Source organism: Nicotiana attenuata, unplaced genomic scaffold (assembly GCF_001879085.1).
Source record: "Nicotiana attenuata strain UT unplaced genomic scaffold, NIATTr2, whole genome shotgun sequence".
Classification (NCBI taxonomy): Eukaryota; Viridiplantae; Streptophyta; class Magnoliopsida; order Solanales; family Solanaceae; genus Nicotiana; species Nicotiana attenuata.
In genome coordinates, this window is record NW_017674046.1 from 69,967 (window position 1) to 90,570 (window position 20,604).

Consider the following 20,604-nt stretch of genomic DNA (forward strand, 5'->3'; position numbering starts at 1 on the left):
GCTCCCTCCGAACATGGACACATGAGGGTTGGCACTTCCACACTGCACTTGTCCCTATTCTAGTTATGAAACTTGAGTGTGAGCACTGCCTGGGGTCCTATTGAGGCCCTTAGGGAACTCTGACACACTTAAGTCTGAGAAAGGCTTTGGAGTAGTGGTCTTTGATTTGGTTTATCTAATAACTCAGAGAGGAAGTCAAGAATCGGGCTTCCTCTGGTTGTAATTTTTCTTTGTACTATTTCTGATGTAATTTATTATTCCTGGTTTGTAATAATTTGTAACGAACATTTGGGGCTGGCTAGTGAAAAGGGTTGGGTAATTATGCATGCAAGGGTAGAAAATATGTCTATAGGACTTCTTTTGATTCTGCACTTTCAAACTGCATTAGAATATGTCTATAGGACTTCTTTTAATTCTGCACTTTCAAACTGCATTAGAAAATATGTCTATAGGACTTCTTTTAATTCTGAACTTTCAAACTGCATTAGAAATCATGTCTCTAGGACTTATACTAAATCCTGCTTGTTCAGTTTCACACCTAGATAACCTGCCTATAGGTCGTATTCGAATTCTGCACGCCACTTAGATATCATGCTTTAGGTTCTAAACGGCTATAAATAAGTATCACATTCGTAATTTTGAAATCAGTAACATATAGAAATCATGCCTGCATGGATTCTTAAATAAAATCTAACTCGTTTCATTCCCATTCAATATTAGATATCTTGTTCATAGGGATTGAAAATCAGTAATAGTAGCTACTATCACCTGCAGAACCTGTAACTAGTCTAATTTAATTTTGTCCCTTCTGAACCTCTTTTAATAATCTAATCCCCTTACTTAACAAGGTTTAGCAAGCATGCCTATAGGATTTCAAACAATTTATTTCAAGTTTTTACTGTCTCATCACCTTCTGAATTGAATAGACATCATGCCTATAGGACTCCGTCTAAGCACTCAGGCAAGCCTTAGGATAATAATTGTAAAACTAAATCCGCTTTGTTAATTGCTACAACCAGCAGGCAGGCCTGATTCGGACTTCTTATCTGAGTTATGAAATAAACTAAGCTGCCTCAACAATTTTTAAATCAGACCTAAAAAGTATATGCAAGTCATGCTATTTATGTGCTTTTGTTTGAGGAGGCATACTTGAGCCTTATATGCTTATGTGTTTCCCCCTTTAATGTGCACTCTTCATATGTTTTGTGTGTCGCCTAGAATTTTTACCTTTGAAACTTCAAATAAGCCTAATACCCCTCCCTTTTAGGATTAGTAGTCCTAAATGCCTCCGGGACTGATAGGAATGAGACAGGTAATAGCATGCAATAAGAAATCGAGACCAATACGCGCTTTAATACCTTAACGGGGTGGAAAGGGTAGATATGGATATGATGACCACGCGATAATGTCACGTGTATCTCCTCATTGAGGAGTGATTACCGGATATTGTGTAGGGTGATCCATATTTTTAATAAACCTAGGACCCCCCCCCCCCCTTTCCTTTATTCTTTATTCTTTTTTTTCCAGCATTGTAACTCCTTATTTAGAAAATCAGCTCTTTGATTGTTCTTTCAAATTTGTTTACTTTCAAACCATTATGTATTGAAATCCCCTCGTACTTGAGCCTTATCTGCTTACATGTTAATTGCACCCTAAATTCACAATAACTGTCTGGCCGGGAACCACACTAGTAGATCCTGAGGGGTGCCTAACACCTTCCCATTAGGATAATTTCAAGCCCTTACCTAATCTCTGGTTATTCAAACAAGCTTAGAGTTGAATCTCTATTGGTGTCCTAATGCACCTTAATCATTAGGTGGCGACTCTTCAAATGCGAACCCAGTTCCCAAAAGGAACGAGTTGTCCCTCCAAATGTCATAAACCCGATTTGGCGAGAAAAAGTGGGCGCGATAGCATGGCGACTCTGCTGGGGATATTTAGGCTTTTACCATTTCAGACTACCATTGTGAATTTATGCTTCTTTATGCGCAATTACTTGTTTAATTCCTTTAAGCATTCAATCTTTATCTTCAATTGCAAAACTGACTTGTCTTTTTGTCTTCCCTTAATTATTGCTTTAAATTATGAAACTGATGTATTTATTGCTTTCTTAACATGCAATTACGTGACAACATGCTTTAAATTATTGCATAATCATGCTCAACATCATATTCTACTCGTGCCAGACAAATACCATAGCAACGCTTATAATGAGTGGTTGCGCTCTTCCTATATTATCACCCCCCTAAATTCGGAAGCATATTTGCGGTAAAACCAGTCGATCAACGGTGTAGTCGACGGTTTCGTGCCTTTCCCCCTTGAGTTGTCCGCTCAAGGTTACCAGTCTAAAACCCCATAGAAACCTTATTCTGTTAAACTGTGCATGCATCATGGTCAAACATAATTGGGTCAGTTATGTTGTCCACATAATGATCCTTTAAGATAGCCTGTCCAAAGTCCACTGGGTTTCCCTGAACCCCAAACGGACATCATCACGTTCTGTGCATTTATTTGGAGAACTAAATGCTTCATGCTAATTGTTGATATTAAATAGTCGAGTCTGGTGGGGGTAAGGGTCTAACCATATTTGCCTTGCAGAAATATGAGGCGCGAAGTCCCCAGATTCGGCATGGTCACCAACATCCACCCAAGGTTGCTAAGTTGGTGGAAAGGATTTACACTCTAGTGATCAAAATCTCGTCAGAAAATATCTAGGAAATCTACCATCCCTCCTGGAGACAGGAAAGAAAGTTTTTCAAAAGGGTTGAAGATTGTCAAGAGGCTAAAGGGGCTGAAGGCGGATATCTAGCTAGGGTCTACCTATTGCTGGGACTTCGCGAGTTGGGAAAGCTATTCGACGGAGCCAGGAATGCCGAATCTGGGGAAGGTCCTTCTGGGGCCAAGTAGATAGGGGTTTTCTTTTCGCTTTATAAAAATGTAATAAGGCCAATGGCCATTAGTGATTTCCATTTCCTGTTTATTTAATGTCAATTTGGGATTCGTCTATTTTTTGTCAATAAAATGAGGCATTTAGCGTTCTAAGTTCTCCAAATCAATTTGTCGCTAGGCCTACCTCGGGCACAACGAGGTTCCCAAATTGGGACACGCCTTACACTCCTGCACTACTTATTTAAATATTGCAATACCTTTTATGATCCTCACTAACTTGATTACCTTTTTTGTTTTTACTTTTGTCTTATTCCCCTCCCCAAAGGTTAGTTCGTGCACTCTGGCATGATCATCTTAAGCAGAGGGGCATATCTCAATAATTGGACCATCAGGACAACCAGAGCCCGACAAGCCTTGGGGTAGCAAGGCTGAACAAGCATCATGCACTATCTTTTATTTTTACTAGTTAATTTTTCCTTTCGCATTTTTGATTTCTGCAATAAGATCTTCAATGTTCAAAACAGTTATGAAATTTAACAAAGCATTTCGATTTTTCTTATAAATCAACACTCTTATTATTTTCTCTCGTTACTTTACTTATACAGCATTACTATTACTTATCTTGATGAACCAATGACTGTGACATGCAATGAGACAGCGTAACAGACAGACATTGATTCAGAAGAAGATGACATACCCGAGGAGATCGTCAAAGAAGTTAAGAACTTTGAAAATCGACCTAAGTCCAACCTGGACGAGACGGAAATTGTTAATCTGGAAGATGCAGAGAATGTCAAGGAAACACGAATCATCGTTCATTTATCACCATCATAAAAGAAGGAATACAAAGAATTTCTAAGGGAATATGGGGACATATTCGCCTGGTCATATGACGACATGACTGGTCTAAGTACTTCTATTGTGGCCCATAAACTGCCAACTGATTCGACATGTCCGCCGGTAAAGCAGAAGCGCAGGAAGTTCAAGCCAGACGTGAGTTTGAAAATCAAGGAAGAAGCCACTAAGCAGGTCAAAGCCAAGGTTCTCAGGGTAGTAGAATACCCGACATGGTTAGCCAACATTGTGGCAGTACCAAAGAAGGACGGGAAGGTCAGAGTCTTTGTCGACTACCAGGATCTCAACCGGGCCAGTCCGAAAGACGACTTTCCTTTACCAAACATACACATCCTGATCGACAATTGCGCCAAGCATGAATTGTAATCATTTGTGGATTGTTTCGCTGGTTATCATCAGATCTGGATGGATGAAGAAGAAGCTGAGAAAACGGCTTTGATTACGCCGTGGGAAATGTACTGCTACAAGATGATGCCGTTTGGCCTTAAGAATGCAGGGGCCACCTACATGAGGGCCATGACTACCATTTATCATGATATGATACCCAAGGAGATTGAGGTGTACGTGGATGACGTTATCATCAAGTCCAAGAAGGCCACTAATCACGTGGAAGACTTGATGAAGTTTTTCAATAGATTGCGAAGGTACAACCTGAAACTGAATCCCGCAATGTGTGCATTTAGGGTTCCTGCCGGAAAATTACTTGGGTTTATTGTGAGCCGCCGAGGAATAGAATTGGATCCATCAAATGTCAAGGCCATTCAGGAACTTCCACCGCCAAAGAACAAGAGGACGTGATGAGTTTCTTGGGAAGACTTAACTACATCAACCGGTTCATAGCACAATCTACAGTTATCTGTGAGCCAATCATTAAGATGTTAAAGAAGGTCGCCGCCACCAAATGGACTGATGACTGCCAGAAAGCTTTCGACAAAATCAAGGAATACCTATCAACACCACCAATCTTGGTCCCGCCCGAGCCAGGTAGACCCCTATTACTCTATATCGCAGTACTAGATGGTGCCTTCGGTTGCATCTTGGGGCAGCATGACGAAACAGGGAGAAAGGAATAGGCCATTGACTACCTCGGCAAAAAAAAAATTCACTCCGTACGAGGCCCGGTATTCTCTGTTGTGGCGCACCTGTTGTGCTATGACTTGGGTAGACTAGAAGCTGAGACATTAGTTCTGTGCCTACATTACATATCTCATATCAAGGATGGATCCTTTGAAGTACATCTTTCAGAAGCCCATGCCCACTGGCAAGCTGGCCAAGTGGCAAATCCTGTTGAGTGAATTCGAAATTGTCTATGTAACTCAGAAGGCAATCAAGGGACAGGCACTAGCAGATCACTTTGTGGAAAATCCCGTAGATGGAGAATACAAACCCCTGAAAACGTACTTTCCTGACGAAGAGGTATCATTCATAGGAGAAGACATTGCGGAATCCTATGATGGTTGGAGAATGTTTTTCAATGGAGCAGCAAATTTCAAGGGAGTTGGCATAGGAGCAGTTCTAGTATCAGAAACCGATTAGCATTATCCGGTGTCCGCCAAGCTCAGGTTCCCGTGCACCAACAACATGGCCGAGTGTGAAGCCTGCATCCTAGGGCTCAAGATGGCCATTGACATGAACATACAAGAGTTGCTAGTAATTGGAGATTCAGACTTACTCATACATCAGGTCCGAGAAGAATGGGCAACCAAGAACTCTAAGATACTCCCGTATCTGCACCATGTGTAGGAGTTGAGAAAGAGGTTCACAAAGATAGAATTCCGACATGTTCCCAGAATCCAGAATGAATTTGCCGATGCACTGGCTACCCTGTCATCCATGATACAGCATCCCGACAAAAACTTCATTGATCCCATTCCAGTAAAGATCCATGATCAGCCAGCTTATTGTGCCCATGTTGAAGAAGAAGCAGACGGAAAGTCTTGGTTTCATGATATCAGGGAATATTTGGCAAAAGGAGAATACCTAGGACTTGCAAATCCTACTCAAAAGCGCACACTTCAGAGGTTGTCCAACAATTTCTTTCACAACGGAGGAATCCTGTATAGGAGGACTCCTGATTTGGGATTACTAAGGTGTGTCGACGCAAAGGAAGCATCCAGACTACTAGAGGAGATTCACGCTGGGACCTGCGGTCCACATATGAACGGTTTTGTCTTAGCCAAGAAGATACTCCGAGCTGGTTACTTTTGGATGACTATGGAGATGGACTGCATCCAGTATGTCCGGAAATGCCACCGCTGCCAGATACATGCAGACATGATAAATGTGCCACCAAATGAGCTTAATGCAACAAGCTCACCATGGCCTTTAACCGCTTGGGGAATAGATGTTATTGGACCAATCGAACCTGCCGCTTCCAACGGGCACAGGTTTATCCTCGTAGAAATTGACTATTTCACCAAATGGGTCGAAGTGGCATCTTACAGGGCAGTGACTAAGAAAGTCGTGGCAGATTTTGTCCGCGACCGCATCGTTTGTTGATTCGGGATTCCAGAATCAATCATTACTGATAATTGCTCCAACCTCAATAGGGACTTAATGAAATCCATGTGTGAAACTTTTGAGATCAGACACAAGAACTCTACAGCCTACAGACCTCAGATGAACGGGGCCGTAAAAGCCGCCAATAAGAATATCAAGAAGATACTAAGGAAAATGATAGAGAAGCATAAGCAGTGGCACGAGAAGCTATCATTTGCTTTATTGGGGTATCACACCATAGTCCACACATCAACTGGGGCAACCCCCTATATGCTGGTTTATGGTACAGAAGCCGTCATTCCGGCCGAGGTGGAAATTCCTTCCTTAAGAATCTTATAGGAAGCAGAGCTCGACGATGTAGAATGGGTGAAGAGTCTTTATGAGCAGCTAGCTCTTATAGTTGGAAAGAGAATGAATGCAGTTTGCCACGGTCAGCTTTATCAGAATAGAATGTCCAAAGCCTTCAACAAAAGAGTCAAGCCGAGACAGTTCACACTGCGACAGTTGCTGTTAAAGAAAGTTTTTCCGCATCAAGATGAAGCCAAGGGGAAATTCTCTCCCAACTGGCAAGGTCCGTACATGGTTCACCGGGTTTTAACAGGAGGAGCCCTCATACTTGCAGAAATGGACGGAAAAGTTTGGCCAAAACCAACTAATTCAGATGCAGTCAAGCGTTACTACGTGTAATCTTTATGTTTTCCTATATGATGTATATTGAACTACGTCTGACCTGATTCCCATTTAAGAGGGGATACGTAGGCAGCCCTACGGGTTCGGTCACAATTCAATAAAATTTCCATTTCCCCCCGCAATTGGAAACTGGGCAGAATTTTGAGGAGGACCCTCAAAATTCCGAAGTGATTTCAGCCAGTCGTCGCAAGCAACGGTCAGGAGCATCAACACATTAAATTGGGGCAGAATTTTAAGGAGGACCCTCAAAATTCTGAAGCAAGAGAGGTCGCAATGTCTTGAGCCATGTCACAGTTGTCGGTTCACCTGAAAGCTATTTTTAATTATGTACTTATGTCATATTTTTACTAAACCATGCATGATTATTGCTGAAAACTGCTTGTTTAGCAATGCTACCCTAATGATACTTACAGTATCACTAGAGCAAAGCCAAGCAGGTCAAGCAGAGCCAGCGGAGATACGAACTAACCTCCCCCTTTATAAAACTCACGATTTTTCTTTGGATGCAAGCACTTGGATTGCGAAAACATCTGACATACTATACACTCACGAGACAAACATTGTTTAGGAATACAACTCTCAGAACTGTTGCACTTACCAACATTTGTTATCCACACGCACCAGTTGCATTCCGTATGTCACGATGTCCCCAACAGTCACGATACCGCAATCTGCTATCAGCTAAGAAAACTCTATTACCATTTCCCCTTTTATTTCTTACATAAGGCTACCATTCTGCCTTCTGAGACTCAACGCTGTCTACATCTGCATTTTGCATTGGATAAGGCTACCATTCTGCCTTCCGAGACTAAACGTTGTCTCCATCTGCATTTCTCATTGCATAAGGCTACCATTCTGCCTTCCGAGGTTAAGCTCCACCTCTATCTACATTTTCATGGCTGAAAGTTCGCCACCTTATCTATATTTGCATGGCTGAAAGATCGCCACCTTATCTATATTTGCATGGCTGAAAGATTGCCACCTTATCTACATTTGCATGGCTGAAAGATCGCCACCTTATTTACATTCTGCATGGCTGAAAGATCGCCACCTTATCTATATTTGCATGGCTGAAAGATCGTCGCCTTATCTACATTTGCATGGCTGAAAGATCGCTGCCTTATTTACATTTGCATGGCTGAAAGATTGTCACCTTATTTACATTCTGCATGGCTGAAAGATCGCCACCTTATTTACATTCTGCATGGTTGAAAGATCGCCACCTTATCTATATTTGCATGGCTGAAAGATCGCCACCACATTCGCATGGCCGAAAGATCGCCACCTTATCTACATTTGCATGGCTGAAAGATCGCCACCTTATTTACATTCTGCATGGCTGAAAGATCGCCACCTTATTTACATTCTGCATGGCTGAAAGATCGCCACCTACTGCATCTCATGGGCTGAAAGATCACCAAATACTGCATCTCATGGGCTGAAAGATCGCCAAATACTGCATCTCATGGGCTGAAAGATAGCCAAATTATCCAAAGGCGTCATCGTTCGGAGGCATCATCTTCATAGCCCGAGAACACCATGTCATGGCCTGATGATCCCTTTTAATCCTTTGCATATCATTATTCAAAGGCGTCATGGTTCGGAGGCATCATCCTCATAGCCCGAGAGCATCATTTCATGGACTGCGAATCCTTTATTATACGCTTCATGGCCCAGGAAATCATGGTCTAAGGACGTCATTCTAACCGTCCAAAGACAACCTTTATGGTCTGACGGAAATTTGCATCATGTTTAAATTTACGCACCATATATGCTTGTATTGCTTATTTGCAGGTTAACCGGCGAGCAACAACCATCTCGGCAGGAGCGATCCCGCTCCAGTTCCCGCTGCCCTATCAAACCTTAATCATTCCCCGTCCTGAATATTGCGTCCGTTCTTGAAAGTCTCCATCGGCATACTCCGCCGACGGATCACGAACTACATACGGCCTAATTCCTGTAAGACCAAGGATATGTAGGTAGCTCAGAAGCCAGTCTCCTCGAACCATTTTGTTCGGTAAAAATTGGCCATCATATCTTTACCCGACAACTCTTTCATCCTTCCCGGGTAAAGAAGGGCAGCTGTTGATACCCAATTTTTTCCTATATATTTTTAATATGCAAAATACTTTCAAAATAGCATGTGCATGCATATATAAGTATGTCCAAATATTTTACTGTTTTTCCTTAATTTTTAAAGATTTTTTAATCAATTTATTGCCCTATTATATCCAGAAAAAACCCAATAATTATTCCAAAAATTATCATTTTGGTAGTTCATTTATTGGATTCTCATATTTATGCTAAAATATAGCTAATATAATTTTAACATATTTTTACAAATTTATTTAGTATTTTTAAAGCTAAATTGCATATAATTACAATATTAGCCTCTTTTAGATTTAATTACGCTTATATCTATAAAAATTAATTCCAGTATTTTTAATTTGATAATTATGTACTATTAGTCATTTTAGTACATTTAATTTATTTCCAGAAATTATTTTACTATTTTTATAAATCAAATAGGGAAAAGTAGCTATTTAATTGTTAGCCCATTTTCATTTCAATTTTAGCCTGATTTGGCACCCCAATTAAACCCAATCTGAGGCCCAATTACCCTGACCCAATCCCCGTTTAATCCGACCCATGCACGTCTTCATAACCCACCCACTCGCCCGCTTTAATCCAGGCCATTGATCATTCAGATCAATGGCCAACAACAATCCTTACCTTTTTTTAATTCAAATGACCCCTAACCCTAACCCCATTTCATACACTCTGCCTCCTCTGAATCCCCTTCTCTCTCAATCCTCTCTCAAACCCTAGCCGCCGCCCTCATCTACAACCCTAAAATCTCCCAAATCAATGGCTTCCAAGGTCATCGGAGGCCTGTATCCACCTCCTATAGCTTCTACATGCCCGATTATCATGGTTTCAAGGCTAGATCCTGGAAAATTTTGGTCCAGACCTTGGTCGTTTTCAGTTTATGACTGTTCTCCGGTCATCTCTGACCTTTCTCCGGCCAGCCATGGCTATTCGAGTCTGACTCTTGACTCTCCTGCTTGGATCGATGGTTTTCAAAGCCTTTCTCACCACTTGGGGTTCTTTTGTAACCCTAACCTTTAAGGTTCTTCCGTTTCTTTTAGATTTGTTTTAGATCTGTGTTTGCTCTAAACTTCTAAATGTTTTTCTCAAAGTTTCTTCTAAAACTCTACCTTCAAAACCCTTTATCTTTTCCGATTAGGTTTTTTTGCTAAGTTATTTCGAAGCTTTCTCTGATTTTTGACATGTTCTGCTGTGTTTCCTTATGTCATTCTTATACTGGAGTTTTCATGTTAAAAGCCTTAATTTCTTTTGAGGTTTATGAATCTATTTTTTGTTAATTTTGTTTGGTTTATTAATTTTTCATCCCTAGACTCGATTGGTGTTGAAAACCCTAAGTTTGGGTTCATTCGAGTTTCTGAGACTATTTATTGTGTGATTTACTTGTTCGTCATCTTTGAGTTCGATTGGTTTCAAAAACCCTAATTTATTTGGGGCCTATTCGAGCTTCTGAAGCTGCTTGTGCAACTCATCTGTTTGAAGTTGCTCGACTGGATTTGAAATCTTTTTGTTTTAGCATTTGTTTCTTTATGTGATTTTGACTTCCTGCTATCATTGAAACTCGACTATACTTTTTCAGAAGGGCCTTTTTACTTGAACCTTTGCATGCTTACTCTCTCTATTCTCTATTACTAAGCTAATGAAGTTGACCTATGTGACTACCATGTTTCGATAGTTCACTGTCTACTGACTATGTGATTGTTATTGCATGTTGCTTCCCTTTGCCATAGTTTGGCCTCGCATGCCTAATGTTTATGCACTGTATTTATATGCTGAATTCCCCTCTTAAATGACCTTCAATTTCGGACTGATTTCAAACCATCCCTTGTGAAATTCTAATTGCACTCGTGTTAAGTAACTGGTTCTTTTCTTGTTTCGCCTTACTGATTTTCCTGTTTCTTGGTCTAATTTGGACACTTTCCTTTGAACCTTCGATCCCTACTTTTCTACTCAATTTGATTAATTCCCTTACCTTGGTTACATTGGTATTTGATTCTTACTGACATTTCCTTGATTAGAATCTGATGAACCTAATTTCTATTACATATTGTGTACTTGTACTATGCTGAAAATATTTCCTTATTTGTTATGTTCAGCCTTACGTGATTTCTTTCCTTATGTAGTATTTGCATGTTACCGTTTAAATTTAACTCCTTAATTAAAGGAAGTACTTATACTGATTTGATTTTAATTAGCACATAGTTCCATAATTACTGCTAAACTATGATTCTTGCCTTATTTTCTACCTGTTTTCAAACTATAAGTACCTTGCTCTTTCATTAACACAAACACACGAACACTCTTAATTCTGAACTCACACTTACACTCAAACGCTCTCTCTTGCTTTACTACTTGTACTATGGCCTGTATAGCTGGCTGAAAGCCAAAGCTATATTTCGAAGTCCTGCTACCTTTTTTACTGCATTTTGCTTCTTTAAACTGGTATGTTCTAATTAAGCTTACTGCATCAACAACAACATGGTTACTTAATGTTCTTGTATTCTTGTCTGCCTACTGCTTGAATCTATTTCAGTACCTTTATGTAGCATGCTGTAATTTCTTTTCTCCTATTCTAAATTAATGTTTTGTGAACCTTAAATCCCTATCCCCAATGTGTTTGGTATCTATGTTTGGTATGGGGCATGGCAGTATTGAACATTGTTGTCCATGACTCAAACTTGATCCCCCTGGGATCATAACCTCTGTGTTTTCTCTAGTGTTGTGTGTTCTGGTGGGCTTATAGGCATGCCAGCATCTTCTATTGTTGTGCATGCCCAAAGTTGACCCTTGCCTAATTACATAGGCTCTTTGCAATTCCCGACCCCTGAACCCCTTTTATATGAAGTTATCAACTCTGTAGCTGTTTCCCTACCACCCTTTACCCCTCTCCTTTATTCCCTCAGCTCTTAGAACTCTGTTTCTGTACTTGCACTATCTTCTTAGACTTAAGTTCTGCCCCCCCCCCCCTTGTGTGAGCCTTGCCTTGGGACCCATGAGCTCCCTCTGAACTTGGACACTTGAGGGCTGGCACTTCCACAATGCACTTGTCCCTATTCTGGTTATGAAACTTGGGTGTGAGCACCGCCCGAGGTCCTATTGAGGCACTTAGGGAACTCTGACACACTCAAGTCTGAGAAAGGCTTTGGATCAGTGGTCTTTGAGTTGGTTTATCTCATTACTCAAAGAGGAAGTCAAGAATCGGGCTTCCTCTGGTTGTAATTTTTCTTTATACTTTTTCTGATGTAATTTATTATTCCTGGTTTGTAATAATTTGTAATGGATATTTGGGGCTGGCTAGTGAAATGGGTTGGGTAATTATGTATGCAAGGGTAGAAAAAAAGTCTATAGGACTTCTTTTGATTCTGCACTTTCAAACTGCATTAGAAAATATGTCTATAGGACTTCTTTTGATTCTGCACTTTCAAACTGCATTAGAAAATATGTCTATAGGACTTCTTTTAATTCTGCACTTTCAAACTGCATTAGAAATCATGTCTCTAGGACTTATACTAAATCTTGCTTGTTCAGTTTCACACCTAGATAACCTGCCTATAGCTCGTATTCGAATTATGCACGCCACTTAGATATCATGCTTTAGGTTCTGAACGTCTATAAATAAGTATCACATTCGTAATTTTAAAATCAGTAACATATAGAAATCATGCCTGCATGGATTCTTAAATAAAATCTGGCTCGTTTCATTCCCATTCAATATTAGATATCCTGTTCATAGGGATTGAAAATCAGTAATAGTAGATACTATCACCTGCAGAACCTGTAACTAGTCTTATTTAATTTTGTCCCTTCTGAACCTCTTTTAATAATCTAATCCCCTTACTTAACAAGGTTTACCAAGCATGCCTATAGGATTTCAAATAATTCATTTCGAGTTTTTACTGTCTCATCACCTTCTGAATTGAATAGACATCATGCTTATAGGACTCCGTCTAAGCAATCAGGCAAGCCTTAGGATAATAATTGTAAAACTAAATCCGCTTTGTTAATTGCTACAACCAGCAGGCAGGCCTGATTCGGACTTCTTATCTGAGTTATGTAATAAACTAAGTTGCCTCAACAATTAACTTCCCTCGTCTCTGTGTGCTTTAAATCAGACCTAAAAAGTATGTGCAAGTCATGCTATTATGTGCTTTTGTTTGAGGAGGTATACTTGAGCCTTATATACTTATGTGTTTCCCCCTTTAATGTGCAGTCTTTATATGTTTTGTATGTCGCCTTAGAATTTTTACCTTTGAAACTTCAAATAAGCCTAATACCCCTCCCTTTTAGGATTAGTAGTCCTAAATGCCTCCGGGACTGATAGGAATGAGACAGGTAATAGCATGCAATAAGTAATCGAGACCAATCCGCGCTTTAATACCTTAACGGGGTGGAAAGGGTAGATATGGATATGATGACCACGCGATAATGTCACGTGTATCCCCTCATTGAGGAGTTATTACCGGACATTGTGTGGGGTGATCCATATTTTTAATAAACCTACGACCCCCCCCCCCCTTCCTTTATTCTTTGTTCTTTTTTTCAGCATTGTAACTCTTTATTTAAAAAATTAGCTCTTTGATTGTTCTTTCAAATTTGTTTACTTTCAAACCATTATGTATTGAAATCCCCTCTTACTTGAGCCTTATCTACTTACATGTTAATTGCACCCCAAATTCACAATAACTGTCTGGCCGGGAACCACACTAGTGGATCCTGAGGGGTGCCTAACACCTTCCCCTTAGGATAATTTCAAGCCCTTACCTAATCTCTGATAATTCAAACAAGCTTAGAGTTGAATCTCTATTGGTGTCCTAATGCACCATAATCATTAGGTGGCGACTCTTCAAATGCAAACCCAGTTCCCAAAAGGAACAAGTTGTCCCTCCAAATGTCATAAACCCGATTTCACAAGAAAAAGGGGGCGCGACACTGTACATATATACACAACACACATGTGCACTTCCTCTAACTAACTAATTAACCGACTCATTATAAATAGAGGCACGTGACTTCAGTACACCATTACATGATAATTACACGAAACTAAAAATTAAATGATAGTAGTTTTTTACAGCTTGTTTGGGTAATTGTTACCTATTGTATTATATCATATTATTACTTTAAATACAATGTTTTTTTGATTGGTACATAAATTTTATTGTATCGTATCGTTAAATTCGTCATTACATAACGCTGAAAAGTTTCACTTTATGTACGACTGATTTGGTGTGGTGGCGTTGTTATCTTATTTTTTCTCTCATTTTGTCCTTCTTTATTGTTAAAAAATCATATTTTATCATTTACCCTACTTTTTTATATAATAATTCTGCTTTGTGTCCTATTTTTTCTCAGTAATGTTGCAAGTTTATTCTTAATTTTTTTTGTGCATGACATCATGAAACAACAGCAAAGGATACAATCTATCTAAACATTGTATTCATCAAACAATACAATACAATATAGTACAATGCAATATGATACATTATAAAATAACATGTAACAACCATCTAAACAAGTTGTTAGTAAAGTTCTACCTTGCATTGCAAAATTTATTCTTAATAAACCCTTACCCGCCATTTCTGCAAACCCGAATATCTTCATTTCTAAAAATTATTGTACTCAACAATATTCATAAGAAACTGAAGATCCAAACTAGAAAAGGAACAAAAGTTTCTGGTCATGACAAATAAGTAATGAAATACTGTTCCCATTTATTTCGTCAAACAAACTGTCACGATCCAGATTTCCCACCGTCGGGACCGTGATGGTGCCTAACCTTTCAATTGCTAGAAAAGCCAACAATTAGAAATTAAATACGCTGTTGGCCCAAGTAAAGGTTAGTTTTGAAGACTGACAAAGGAACTCAGACATGAACCAGGTCCATCCAGTGGTCCATCCCTCAGGTTCACAAAAACGGGAAGATTCAAGCATGTGGGATGCACGTGAAGGAGATAAGCTTAACTTGGTGTATTTAATATCTCCTGATCGAAAAGGTTGCATAATTGATAAGGAGAAGGAGTCCTTAATCAAAGAGAACACTATTCAAGATAGGGAAGGAGTTAGAAGTTGAAATCAACTAGAACTCTTCCACCAAGGAAGAGTTGCATCAGAACTCTAGTTATTTCTTCATCTACTAACTCTATAAATTGCAGGATGTTCTAACATTAAAGTGTTGCACAAAAACGCAGAAGTTAAACGTGAATTGAGAGCAAAATAGCAAGGTTTTTTGCAAGCAATTCGTGTGTGATTCAAGTGTCCAAACCTGAAGCTACATGAACCAGATTGAAGAACCAGCTCCATAAAGAGTTTTATGTGTCTTTCTTTATTTCTAGTTCAATTGTAGTAGGTGTTTCATATTGTACCTTTCAGCTTTATCTAGAAGCAATTGTAATAGGTATTTTGAGTATTCAAGTTAGAGTTAACTTGAAGTTGTCGCAGCAGTTAGAGGCTGGTTGCCACAACAGGATTAGAGTTAATCCTTAGGTTTACAAAGAGTTTTGTAAATGCAGTTTTGGCTCAGTGATTTTAGTGGAAGTTTGGGAAAATCCTACTGAGTAGTAGGTCGTGGTTTTTTCACCTTTTGAGCCAGGTGTTTTCCACGTAAAATCTCTGTGTTCTTTATTTTATGTACTTTTAATTCCACAAACAGTAGTAATAAGTACACCTAGAAGAACCAGGTCCTTCCAGAAGCAGTTTAAGCGAAAAATTGAGTACCACACAAATCACCCCCCTCTTGTGTGGTATTGACGTTTAGAACATCAATTGGTATCTGAGCAGGTTATCCTTGAAGAGGCTAACACCTTAGGAAAAGATCAACATGAGTGCACCACCTGGGAACTGGGAAGGGCAATCCACTGATAGGCCTCCACTCTTTAATGGCCACTACTACTCTTGGTGGAAAAACAGGATGAGGGATCACATCATTGGAGAAGATTATGAACTCTGGGACATAGTCACTGATGGTCCCTTAGCAACTACTAAGAAGAATGCTGAAGGAGTGGACGTGCCAAAGACAAGGGCTGACTGCACTGCTGAAGACCTGAAGAAGTAGGAGAAAAATGCTAAAGCCAAGAAATGGCTTGTATGTGGACTAGGTCCAGATGAGTACAGCAGGATCCAAAGTTGTACCACTGCTAAGGAAATCTGGGACACTTTGCAAGTGGCTCATGAAGGAACACCTCAAGTGAAGAGGTTCAGAGGAACACTGCTGTATTCTCAATATGAGAATTTTACTATGAAGGAAGGAGAAACTATCCAAGAGATGTATACTAGGTTCACTACACTGACAAATGAACTTAAGTCTCTTGGAAGGGTTATTCTTGAAGAAGACAAAGTTGAGAAGATTTTGACAAGGGTACTGCCAATCTCTTGGGAAAGCAAAATCATAGCTATTCAGGAATCAAAGAACATTGGCACTCTTAAGTTGGATGAGCTAATTGGAAATCTCACTGCTTATGAACTTAGAAGGCAAACCATGAAGATGGATGCACCCAATAAGGAAAGGAGCATGGCATTCAGAATCACTGAAGGTGCTGATCTAGAGGAGGATGAAATTACCATGATCACAAAGGACTTCAAGAAGTACCTAATGAGAGAAAATGGTCCTTCAAGAAGTGGAAGCTACATCAAACCAAGGGTTCCTGAAAAACAAACCAATGAGGGGTGTTACAAGTGTGGGAAGACTGATCACCACATCAAAAACTGCCCTCAATGGGAAATTGAATGGAAGAAGGAAATAGCTGAACGAAGGAACAGGAAGAAGGAACAGGTTCATCACAAGAAGAACAAAGGATCAACAAAGGTTATGGTTGCTGCTTGGGGTGAAAGCTCAGATGATGACTCAGAGGATGTAGATGGAGATGAACAAGCACTTATGGCAATTGGAGAATCCGATGAGGAATCTGAGGTAAGTATAATTCATCTCAAAGACAAGATTAAATTTTTGTCTAAAGAAAGGCTATCTGAGTTACTCCTGGATTTCATTGATGAATCTGAGGATCTAAACAATGAAAACAAACAGCTGTCTAAGGAGTGTGTGATTTTGAAAGCTAAGTGCAAAAACCTGGAACTTAGGGCTAGTGAAAGTGATAGTAAAAATACTGAGTTGAAGAACCGGGTTCATGAACTTGACACCACAGTCCTAGAGCTTAAATCTGAAAATCTAAAATTGAAATTAGGAACTAATAAAAAGAAATCTGATGACACACAACTCACTTTAGAAGAAAATGTAGGAAAAATGAAAGATGAGTTGTACAAAAGAGATGAGCAGATAAGAGTCCTTAAGGAGGATCTAAACAAGGTTAAGCACGAGCTAGATAGAACCTGTAAATGGAATAGATCCTCCAATGCACTTTCATGGCTACATGAACACCATAGTAGCAATAAGAGAGGAGTTGGATACGGGACCCCTGCACCTAAGTGGGATCCCAAAAGCAAGTACCTCACACTTCCTGAGAACAAAATTTGCACACACTGTGGTAAAACTGATCACTATAAATGTGAATGTATTGCAAAAGAAAAGGCTAGTCAAAAGAATAAAGAATTTGTTCAAGGGAAAAATAGGCTGCCAGGTTGGGCTAAAAAGAATCTGATTCACCCTTTTGCCTATAGAAAGGGACCCAAACTAGTTTGGGTTCCTAATACTAACCCCTGATTTCCTTTTGCGGGTCCAAGTGAAGGGGAGCATCCAAATATGGTACATGGATAGTGGCTGCTCAAAGCATATGACAGGAAGCAAGAACCAGTTCCTTTCACTTGAGGACCTCAAAGGAGGTAATGTCTCCTTTGGAAATGGGAAGAAAGGTGAGATCATTGAGGTTGAAAGGTAGGTAAGACTGATTCTCACTCTATTGAGAATGTCTACTTGATAGATGGCCTAAAGTACAGTCTAATCAGTGTATCACAATTATGTGATAAAGGTAACTTGGTAGCATTCACCACTACCAAATATTTTGTGATTAATCTTACCATTGACAAGATTGTTTTGCAGGGAAAAAGAGTAAACAATACATACATTGTAGATTTGTCCACACTTTTAGAAAATGAACTCACTTGCTTAAGTGTGTTGGACAATGATCCCCTCCTTTGGCACAAGAGACTTGGACATGCAAGTCTGAGTCAACTCAACAAATTAGTCTCCAAGGATCTGGTGATAGGGCTGCCTAACATCAAGTTCAAGGAAGATAAAGTTTGTGAGGCTTGTGCAAGGGGGAAGCAGGTAAGATCCTCTTTTAAATGCAAGAAAGTGGTAAGCACCACCAGAACGATGGAACTGGTCCATATGGATCTCTGTGGTCCAATGAGAACATTAAGCAGGTGTGGTAAAAGATATGTGATTGTGCTTGTTGATGATTACTCTAGGTTTACTTGGACATTGTTTTTAACATCTAAAGATGAAGCATTTGACATGTTTACTTCTTTTGTTAGAAAAAACTCAGAAACAACTAGGTAATCAACTTGCATCAATTAGTTCTGATCATGGAACTGAATTTGAAAATGCTAAGTTTGCTGAATTTTTGCATGCTACATCATAAATAGTTGCATGACTAGACCTCTTGTTAAGAAGATTCCCTATGAGTCACTTAAAGGGATAAAGCTAAATATATCCCATCTTAGGGCATTTAGATGCAAGTGCTTTGTGCACAATAATGGCAAAGACTACCTAGGTAAGTATGATCCCAGAAGTGATGAGGGAGTATTCTTGGGATATTCTTCACATAGTAAAGCTTATAAGATAGACAGTACAAGAACTATGTGTGTAGAAAAAAGTATGTATATTATTTGTTTTAAGACTAACATTCTTTCTGAGAGGCAGGAACAAGATAATGAAGAGATTGGGCTGATAAGAAATTCAAGTGGTGAAACCACAGTCCAGCCTGAAGATGCATACAGGAAGGAATAGGTGATGGAACAGGTCCTTCCACCCAGGGCAACATGACAGGGGGAACTGACTAGAGAGGAACTGATCCTCAAACCTCGAGGGAACCTGTCCATGAATCTATTCCTCAGTAACAAAACCAGGAAGGAACATCCAAAGAAATTGACACTCCTATTGCAACATCCACAAAATTGGATAGATGAACCTGATCAGAAGTTGTATAGGGGATGATTGGTTCTCCTTTGTATCTTACTACTAGCAGACCTGACATTGTTTTCAGTATAGGTCTTTGTGCTCGATTTCAAGCAAATCCAACGAAGTCCCACTTGAATTCTGTTAAGAGAATTTTGAGATACTTGAAAGGCACCACTGACCTTTGCCTTTGGTATCCAAAAAGTAGTAATTTTAACCTAGTGGGATATGTTGACGCTGATTATGCAGGTTTCCTTGTGGGTAGGAAGAGCACCTCAGGTATGGCACACTTCCTTGGTTCATGTCTTGTGTCATGGGCTACTAAAAAGCAAAATTCAGTGGCCTTGTCTACTGCTGAAGCTGAATATGTTGCTGCTGCTTCGTGTTGTGCTCAATTGCTATGGATCAAACAGCAGCTGGTAGATTTTGGTATTGAAGTAGGTTGCATTCCTATTTTCTGTGATAACACTAGTGCTATTAGTATGACTAAGAATCCGGTTCATCATAAGAACTAAGCACATAGATGTTAGACACCATTTTTTGAGGGACAACTATGAGAAAGGCTTGATCACTATGGAGTTTTGTGCTACTGACAAGCAAATTGCTGACATCTTCACAAAAGCCTTAAGTAGAGATCACTTTGAGAGGAACAGGTTGGAATTAGGGATGATTAAGATCACCTAAAAGGACCAGTTCAAGGTTAAACGAAAAAAAAATGAAAGAAAAATATTGGTTAGAAAAGTCAGTAAATTGTATAATTAGATTAAATCTTGCTCAGTCTCATACTTTCCATAGTATACTCTTGTGCCATGTGTTAAAATGACTCATTAATCTCTAATGATATTTTCTCTATTTTGGCAAATTTAGACTCACACAAGAGAATTATCAGTGAAGAACCTGGTTCATCAAGATAACACGGTATGTTTTCTACACTCTGCATAATTTGAAATAACTATATTTGGATCATGAGCAGAGAGTCCTACCAAATACCAAACTCCTTTTGGACATATCCGTTACAAGTGAACCAGTCCCGTTCAAAAGAGTCCCAACCAAATGGAAGTACCTAGATTCTAGGGATACACTCCAACGTCTCTTCAAAACTGAATTTCAGTTTGATTAAACTTCGAAGAGTCTGAAAAGATGTAGCTACCCCATCAATTATTCCTCTGAATATTGATCAGCTTTGGTGTATTCCTTACTTCATCTCCCTCAAGCCGTCAAAAACTCTCATTCTTCTTTTATCTTCCAAACACATTCTAATTCTCTTCTCTTCCATACCCTAGCCAAGATATGTCGAACACCTCTGAAAATCCTTCATCACCACCATAGGAAACCACTTCCACACCTTCTACAACACCAATCTCTAAGAAAAGTAGAGTAAAGATGATGGCTCGCAAGATTGTCGCTGAAGGAGAGCAAATCAAGAAATAAACAAGCAATTGAAAGCAGGTAGGGAAGAAGAATCCTAGAAATCTGAAGATTCGTTTAAGTCTGCT